Source organism: Lytechinus variegatus, chromosome 1, assembly GCF_018143015.1.
Source record: "Lytechinus variegatus isolate NC3 chromosome 1, Lvar_3.0, whole genome shotgun sequence".
In the NCBI taxonomy this organism is placed as follows: Eukaryota; Metazoa; Echinodermata; class Echinoidea; order Temnopleuroida; family Toxopneustidae; genus Lytechinus; species Lytechinus variegatus.
The window spans coordinates 52,820,481-52,830,311 of NC_054740.1; positions in this window are offsets into that span (position 1 = coordinate 52,820,481).

Sequence of the window (9,831 nt, forward strand, 5' to 3'; positions counted from 1 at the left end):
TTCTAAATACAACTTTAATCATGAAAATGATGAAACTTTGATGGTCCGATCTGAAAAAAGAGTCAATTTCAGCTTTATATTTCTAGCACTTTGTAGAAAAATTGTAAGTTGGATATGGATCGCACTTAAAAAAGAGCTGATATTATTATTACTTTGAGTTTTGACTTAGGACCGGGACGCGACATCCTTACGACATGCCACCATATGAAAATGATGACTATCTTCCTATTCATCTTGCTAAGCGCAAGAAGAAACAAAGGGACAATTTAATTATTAAATTGATATCATAATTAATGCCTAATGAGGGCGCGAAATCTGATGATATCATGGCATAAAAACTGGATATTTCACTTTTGTGATTATGAATAGGATGCATCAGTTTATATATTTTTAACCAATAATGCGAGCGCAAGTCGCGAGCTATAATTTTTGGTAAACTGTCATGAAAAGGGGATTTTAAGTAGTTTGTATATAAACAATATTGAAACATTTACATAACTCGCCAATCAAAATGCGAGCGTGCAGCGCTCTAGCAGATGCGCCTTAACAATCAGACCAGAAAAGGGATATTTTGAAATCTTTATGGAATACACGAAAATATAGGTACCTGATAAATCAAAATTTGCGAGCGCGTAGCGCAAGCAGCAAATGTTAACATTCAAACCATAAAATTGACATTTTTACAGAGCACTTTTTAAAAACCAATTTGTAAATTACACAAAATAATGAAAGTTCGATTTCCGAGGTGAAATATGTGTTGTATATTGACTTCCATACTTGATATTCGAACTCCATATTGAACAAGATATGTAAATCACCTAATAGGCAATGTGAGCGCGAAGCGCGAGCGAAAGTTTTATATAGTTGCACGAAAGATTCTTTTTATTTTCCAAGACTTCCCCTCATCTTATTTTAAGCCTTCGTCGTCCTTCTCTTCCTTTTCTCCTCCCTTTTTCCTTCTTTCTTTCTTTCCTTTTTTTTCTTTTTTGCTCCGCCAATGGGGGGGGGGGAGCTCAGCCCCCTGGATCCGCCTATGGGGACAAGGGGCGGGAAAATATGACAAGCAAAAAAAAAAGGTTATCATCGCCAAAGTAAGGTCATCTCGTCCCAAAATACATGTTTTATTTCGATTTAGAATGATGTATTTCTGTGATTATCAAAGACCAAAATAGTAGGGGGACATTTGATATTGTGCCCCCCTACTATTTTGAGTAGGTGGGACACGTCCCCCTGCCCCCCTGGGATTTCCGCCCATGATGTAATATCAATGGGAGCGCGAAGCACGAGTGATTTTGGGGGGTTTCAATTTGGTCTAACTTCTCACCAGAGTAGGCCCTACTAGAATATTGTGAACGGGAGCTGTAGTTTCTGTACTGTTGTTTTAGTATACCCTTCAATATTATTAATGATAACCTCTAGGAAATATGCAATCTCGACTAATTATCCTCATCAGTGGCGTATTTATTCAGCATGGGTGCAGGGGGGGGGGGGCGAGGGCACCAAGATAAAAATAAATGAAATGGGGGGGGGGTAGACGTTAAAGAAAATCTTAGATTTTATTCTTGAAAAAACACATTGAGGTATCTCACAAGGCCTAAATAAATAATGAGAACGCGAAGCGCAATCTGATTTTTAAAAATAATTTTCCTGTATTTTTTCCTGAAAGCCTAAGTCAGGGGCGGACCCAGATTCCGCCAATAGGGGGAGGAGTTATTTTTTTCACCCATATTTTCCCCGATCGGCCGCTCAAAGTTGATTTGTCCAAGTGCCGTAATGAGCCAACAACTTCGAGGGGGCTCGATATGGCGTATCGCATAAAATTAATAAGAAGTTTGCAGTGAGCGAAGCGAGCAAGCAAATATGTTGACACTTTTATTACAAAAATACAAGGTTGTGATAGATTTTGACATAATATTTGGAAAATAATGGTATATGTTATCCTAATCCCTTTCCTTATCTCTCTATTTTTTCTTAGCCTTGATTCTCTCTTTTTTTTGTTGGGGGGGGCAAACGCCCATGTCCTAACAGTCATTTCCTAGATTTACTTTATAAGCAACATAAATGTGTTATAATCTCATAAGCTATATGCAAGCTAAAAATTAAATTTCATGTATATTGCCCTGAAAATTTAACATTCTGGGCAATGTTTGTGAACCTGAACATGACGCGTATGTAAATAGATAATTACCACGAGCGCGGGCAGAAATGTTAAATATTATGGACTGGTAGAAAAGTTAGTCATTAAGACGAAATATATTTCAACGATTAAACTGAAAATTTTTAATATTCCAACCTAAAAAGATGAGATTTCAAATCCCCAATGGGAAATTCGACATTCATTTCCATCTCTCTTTTTCTTATCTTTCTTCCCATCTTTCTCTCTTTTTAATTTTATTCTCTTCATATTTTTTCTTCTTCTTTTCCTTTCTTTTCTTTAATTCCCTCTTCCTCTTTTCTTCTCTTTCCCCCATTACTTATCCCTCTTTCTTTCACTTTCCCATCCCCTTTTTTCTCTTTTAATTTTTTTTTCTTCTCTCCCTCCCCCTTTCACTCTCTCTCTTTTTATTCTCTTCTTTTCCCCTCTTCCTCTATCTCTCCTTTTCTTATCTTTATTCCCATCTCCCTGTCTATTTAAATATTCTTCTCTTCCTCTTTTTTTTCATCTTTTTCCTCCTTTTCCTTTCTCCTAGCTTTCTTTTCTTCTCTTCCTTTTCCCTCCTCTCTCTTTTCTCTTCTTTCCCCCTGTTCTTCTCCCTTTTTCTTTGTCTGTCCTTTTCCCCTCTTACTCTCTTTTCTATTATCTTTTTTTCCCATCTTCCTCTCTCTTTTTATTTTCTCCTTTTCCCCGCCCCCCTCTTTTTTGAGCGGGGGGTGGGGGGGGGGGTTGGTGAGGCAGTTTCCCCTCGCCCCCCCCCCCATGGATCCGCACCTGATAGAACCCCATGGTCTCGTATCATTTGACCTTTGGACCTCTCGATGACATTTGATATATCTGATCATAAGTTACACGCACTGCGGACTATCGGACCCGCGGTCTATCGGACCCGCGGACTATCGGACCCGCGGTCTACCGGACCCGCGGACTATCGGACCCGCGGTCTATCGGGATGTCCCCATTGTAACTGTGCTCTGTTCTTTTGATTGAAGAATCCTGAAGATTGTCTTTGTGTTGTTGTTTTCGCCAAGGCAGAATGAGACAAGAGGAGACTAAATTGTGAAAATTAAGTCAGGGGAGGGCTTGCCTGATGAGTTACTTCATCAGTCACCCAAGATTTCATCACAAATGTGCTTTAAAACTTGAATTTTACTTAATAAAAATCCCTTCTAAAATCACAGCCAAACGATCCAGTAAAAGTGTGACGGTACAGTACATCTTTATTTACAAAAATAAAGAAATTGGATATTGTATCCAGATTATATAAATTTTATCAATTCTTGTTTAATCCTCTATTTTACAAATTTATGTGTGTGATTATTATACTGTGTGATATGAGCTATATACTACTACCAGCAATAGACATTTAACAATAGAAAAGCTTAAAGCAGATTTTAGGTTTATGTAACCCCCCCCCCAAAAAAAAAAATAAATAATAAGGGGGTTCACTATTCATTTTTTTTTGGGGGGTACCATTTCTCAAGCATGAAATTTGCAAAAGACTAAAGGATATCTTTGTCTTTATGGCTTTGTGTTATCCAATCACACCAAACAGCCCTTGATATTACTGAGAGGGCCAGGTCCCCGGGGGGGGGCACTTCCATTGACGAGTGGATACATATCAATTTGTTTGCGCTCCTTTTTTGCACTGTGTAGCGTGTTAAATTATTTCCCTATGGAGAATAATACGCCGTTTTTGACGGATTTGCTAAGATATCTCCCAAACGCGTCAACAAGGTGATCTATCAAAACAGAATAGAATAGAGCAGATTCTCACCTTGAACATGATATGATTTTCGTTTAATTTTAGTCAAATTAAGTTCTGTCACTTTTGAGGTTTTTGGAACCTTTCTTGATGATTTTGGAAATCCATTTGTACATGAGCCAATGGGCAAGTGCTGGAAACGAAACGTTTGGTGCAACTTCACATTGTTGTAAAAAAATATATACGTCACAATAGACCCTATCAAAAAAAGACATTTTGCAGAAAATGCTGTAGATTGCGAATACCTAAGAATTATTTTGATTGGATAAAAAAAACCTCTGTCACTTTTCACATTTGCAAAAGCTTTTGCAATAATTGGTCACTATAGTTTGGCGGATTCAGCCGATGGCATTGTGTGTACACAGTACACACGCATAGCTATGCAACGCAGCGCGTGAAGAATTTTGCAAGTTTTCATTATTCGTACAGCGACGACTTGAGTGTATGTTGGATAGGACCGTACCATTTTTGACCGGGGGGTGTGCCAATGAATGCAAGTGATCAAGAAGAGTTACAAAACTGAAGGGAGTGAGAAAACAAGGAAAGTGAGAGGGAAATTTATGAAAACAAGTAATGCGAGGAAAAATGACAAGAAAAGGAGAAGAAGTGAAAACACGCAGCTGAGTGCGCTCACGATATGTAAGTTGAACACCCCTGCACCGCAATGTAGCAGCCCGCCACTATACACGGAGACTGCCTGCACGATGCGAAGACAGGGGCGCGTATTAGTGACTGTGCGTTAAACGTCCCATTTCTATGCCTTATAAGAGGAGCGTTTTTTGTACACAACAAATTGATATGCCATGCGTGACCATGGCCGGGGTTTCGAAAAGTACCATGAACAAGTATTTTCCATATTCTAAAAATGCACTCCTTAAACAAGTTGGCGTGTGAAACCCCACCCTTAACAAGTATTGGAAACAAGACGGTACCCTTGACACCCGGGCCTTGACAATTCCCTGAATTGATCGACCCCCTGAACAAGTACAACGATAACTTCCCGGATAATTACGGTAATTGTCCCGTATGCGTGGTCACGGACGTTGGGTTTAATTTTACTTTACCCACACACACCTCGCTCAAATCGGGGCTTAATACATGTATAGTGTGGGGCAAAAAGTACATCCTTAATTAACACCCTTGCAAAGAGGACCGTAAACACGTAGTTTTCCTAGCGAAATGTATACCTTTTTTTCATTATTTTAGTGTTTTGGGCACCCTCATTAGTACATGCGTAACCTAGAGATCCTATTTACATTTTTTTTGTCGCACGCGTGAGTCCACTCGTCAATAAATGTTAATGGAAGTTGCCCCCGGGGCCGGGTGCTAGATATCCAGCCAAATATCCAAAAAAAAGTTTTTGTTTTGTGTTTTTTTTTTCAATAGAATTTATGGGGTATGCATGCACGAACCTTCCACCCCCCCATGTCTCAAGAGAGGAAGTATATATTATTTCAAGTTTCACTTAAGATGGATAATGTTTAGGCCTATATTTTGCAAAATACCCTGAAAATATGTATTAAGAAAAATGTTGGTATCATTTTATTAAAACTTCGACCTATGTCGATTGTCTACCGCTCTCTGAATTTTCTTTCAAAAGTAAACAATTTATGCAACTTTTGTTTGGATTGAATTTCCCTTTCAACAGTTAGGGTTCAGAGTCCAGGGGGGCGTTCCATGAAAGGACTTGTCGGATGTTTTATCCGACAAGTCCCATTTCATCCGACAGTTACCATAGTAACAGTACCTCTCAGCCAATCAACATCAGAGAAAGATGTCAGATCTGACAACTTGTCGGATGAAAATGTTGATGAAACACTCCCCAGCTGTAATGGGTTCCGCATGGTACTTCGTGGCTTTCTTGATTTATTTGGGCGGGCCTATTTGAGCTGAGAATCATGCATGGCTTTTATAGAAGATACTGACTATTTTAAGTGAAAGAGAGGTGTGAGATACAGAGTGTTAAAACTGAGTCGAGCCGATCGATTGACAGAAAAAGAAGAAGAGCAAATGGAGAGAAGGGGAGGTGGCCGTGAGATGTTAGAAACTGAGGCAGTGGGTGGGAATAAAAAACGAGTCACGGTTTTTATAGTTCCAAAACAAATTTCCCGAAACTGATGAAATTTCCTACGTATGAGCCGGCGTATGAGGCAAACAATTCTTTAAATATACATGAATATTGAAAGAGAATACGTTCAATAAGTAGTTTAAAATATGTTTTTTCGATTTCCTGGATTTTTTTTTCGTTTCCCGACAATTACCTGAAAATGTGACCAGATTTCCCGGAATTAAAATTTTCCTTGGAAGTGGAAACACTTGATAAAAACTGACCACGAAGACGCGTGGCTGGGAGAACTCCAGAGATCACACGGAATAAGTTCTTATAAGAGTTTGGAATACTCCTTTCTAATTATTTTTCTTCATATTAAGAAAAGCAACCTAGCTGCCCCCAAACTACATTAATTCATGCATATTTGCATTGCACCGTGAAAGGAGTCGAGATCAAAGTTGCAAATCCATTCCCATCTCGATTGCGACACAGTGGCACAATCAAAAGAATGATAATAGTGTAATAAAAAAAAAGTAATTCGAGTTATTTGTTGTTAGTACGATCCCTATCAGAGCGTCCAAGTACAATATAGCCTCTTTTGGGGTTGTTTTATAAAGAGTTTTAAAAAGAAAACATAATATCAAATTTTTATTTAAGTGTAGAAGGTCCGTGAATACTCCGAAGAGATCTACTAGTGAATGATAAAGACGTTAGTGTAAACATGGAACACTGTTTTTCTCTGGAATGTCACCATCGATTTTTTAATGGGTTTATATAAAATATACCTGCTTAAAGTAGGCTAATATTAAGGTACATGTACGTAAAACTTGTGCAATTCGAGCGGTACCGGCGCGACGGCATATGCATGCAGTGGTTGTGCCTGTGCAGAATTAGAACCAAACAAGGCGAAGGCTAAGAAGCATGATAAAAGGATTAGATCCCGATTTCCTGCCAGTTAAGTAAGTAACCTAAACTTTGTGGCCAACATGAATTTATTCCATTCTTTAGTAAGGGTTGCTGTCAATTTTTAAGAATAATTAATTTAGAATTTAATATCCCAGCAGCATGGCTGAGGCTGAGGCCGTACCGTACCACTACCAGCACACACGCAGCCGCAGGTAACGTAACCCGGGCCAGGGAGCTTCGGCCCGCGAAGCAAGCCGGAGCCGGGGCACGTCCGTGTATTAGGCAGCGGGTACTCTCCAAAATGGGGTAGAATTATTAGCCAGGAGGCTTCTAGAGAGTATGAATCATTTACTAACGTAAGCTTACTCAGCCAGGTCTTCCTTTCTATTCATTTGTGTGTACCACCAAAATTAAACCTGAAACTTTCGCCCCCAAGATTTCTACTTTCTTTCTTATATATAGCCTAGGGCCAGGCGCTATAGGCTAGGCCTCTAGATCTCTCTAGCTAAATCTAATTCTAAATGATAAATCTAGCTTAGCCAGGCGGCTTCTAGAGAGTAAAAAATCATTTACTAACGTAAGGTTACTCTCATACGAAGCCAGGTCTTCCTAATATTGACCCACACGACGGAAGCCAAAACCTGAAACTTTCACCCCCGAGATTTCTACTTTCCTTCAAAAGATGTACTTGGGATAAAACTTAATTTCCGACATTTCTACGCTCTCGTTATTTTTGAACAAGAATACATCCAAAACGAAGAACAATAGGAAGCAAGATGGCGGCGTAAACATCGGGCAAGTCTCTTCCGTCTTTTCACAATATTTTTCTCATTTTTTGATGAATTCTTGTTCAAAAATAACGAGAGCGTAGAAATGTCGGAAATGAAGTTTTATCCCATGTTCATGATTAAGGGCTAGATCTTTTAGAAGGAAAGTAGAAATCTCAGGGGTGAAAGTTTCAGGTTTTTGCTTCTGTCGTGTGGGTCAATGATAAGGAAGACCTGGCTTCGTATGAGAGTAACCTTGCATTAGTAAATGATTTTTACTCTCTAGAGAAGCCGCCTGGCTAGCCTAGCTAGTATCATGTACATGGTCATGGCATGGGATACATCTTCATTTCCGACATTTCTACACTATGGATTTTATTTTTAAGCAAGAATTCATCAAAAAAATTGAGAAAAACATCATGAAAAGATGGAAGAGACTTGCCCGATGTTTACGCCGCCATCTTGTTTTCTATTGTTCTTCACCCACAATAGCGTCCGTATCGGTCTCTAGAAGCCTCCTGGCTAGGTAGAATGGGGTCGCAAATAATGAAATAGCACTCCAAATAAAAGAAGAAGAAATAAATAATACACTTACCTCGATTATTATATGGATGAAGGTCTATCGTGACACAGAATCCTGACATCGAGGCACAAAAATCTGGACCCTCAAAAAAGGGAAAGGTTCGCTGTCTTGTTCATTCTCCCTCTTTCAAAATTAAAAACAAAATGGCTGATCGATACCAAGAACGAACGCTACATGGAGGTCTAACTTTTCCCTTTTTTTGAGGGTCCAGTTTGTGCCTCGATGTCAGGATTCTGTGTCATGTCACAATAGACCTTCATCCATATATTCGAGGTACGTGCATAATTAATTAATTAATAATTGGAATGCTATTTCATTATTTGCGTCCACATTCTACCCCATTTTGGAGAGTACCCATGTCTGCCTAGTATTACCTGGATGAGTCCTGGGATCCCTGGATTACCTGTGTGTGTGCTTGTACTGCACCTGTCATGCCTGTACCTGCTGGCAAAAGTTAAATTTCCAGTGGATCTGAATTAAACAAAATGATTAAGATTTAGCACCATACTAAGAACGGGAGTGGTTTACTGAGTCTGAAATCCATTTAAATGTTGTTGTTTATTTTCTAATTCAGTCTTTGAATGAAGCTCTCTTAATCTGATGAAACCTTGCTCCCAAAATATGAAATTTTAATTTATTACGAGATAAAGTTCCACCTTGTGTTTGTAAGATGATAGATTGCTGAGCAGTGTCTGTGCTGATATATCCAGCCAGTGTGTATACATGTAGCTATACAGATGATGCGCTTTTATGGCCATAATGCTATGAAGAAAGATGAAAATAAGATAGGTCTTACAGTTATAAGTACTGGGTGCCATAGGACTTGGTGTGGGCTAAAAGATGTGTCATGTCAGCAATCTCTCACTATGTGAATAAGCTCAGACTAATGAAATGATAATAAATGAAAATAGTAAAATAATCATTGTGCAACGCCTACTTAGTTTGTTATATTCGAGCAAATGAGTCTGAATGTCAAGCATTTGAACCGTTGCACAAGTACGTGCACACGACCTACATGTACCAGCCAAAATGTACTGTTTCGCAGCTTTTGGAGGTGACGTCACAACACGATTCAATTCATTGCACTTAATAAAAATTGAAGATGAAATAAGCATACATACATGTAGCCTGCTGGCTAAATGCGAGGTCATGTGCGCTTGTGGGATTTTGCTTTTCGCTTTCAATATTTTTTCTCCCTTTTCACATAGATTACTGCAGGGAAAGGGAAAAAACTCTTTTTTAAAAATATTTTCGCTAAACTCTGAGGTGTTATCCAAAAGCGAACATTCTTATTTGTGCAATGGTGCGAGATTTTGCATTTGGTGAAAGAAAGAGACACTCTGTTCCACCTCGTTGAATAGAGCATCTTTCTTTCACCTCATGTGAAATTACCCACCATCGCACTCATGCCTATTCGCTATTTGTATGTTGACACCAAGAATGGTTATATATTTACAATATTTGTGTTGCCCCTGAAATGATGCACGGTACAATGTACAGTCCGACCTCTCTAATCCGGCCTCCCCTTATCCGGACGCACACTTGCCGAGATTTTTTTTTTAAATCTAGTACAGGTACGTGAGGAAATGAGAATTCAATCTAAAC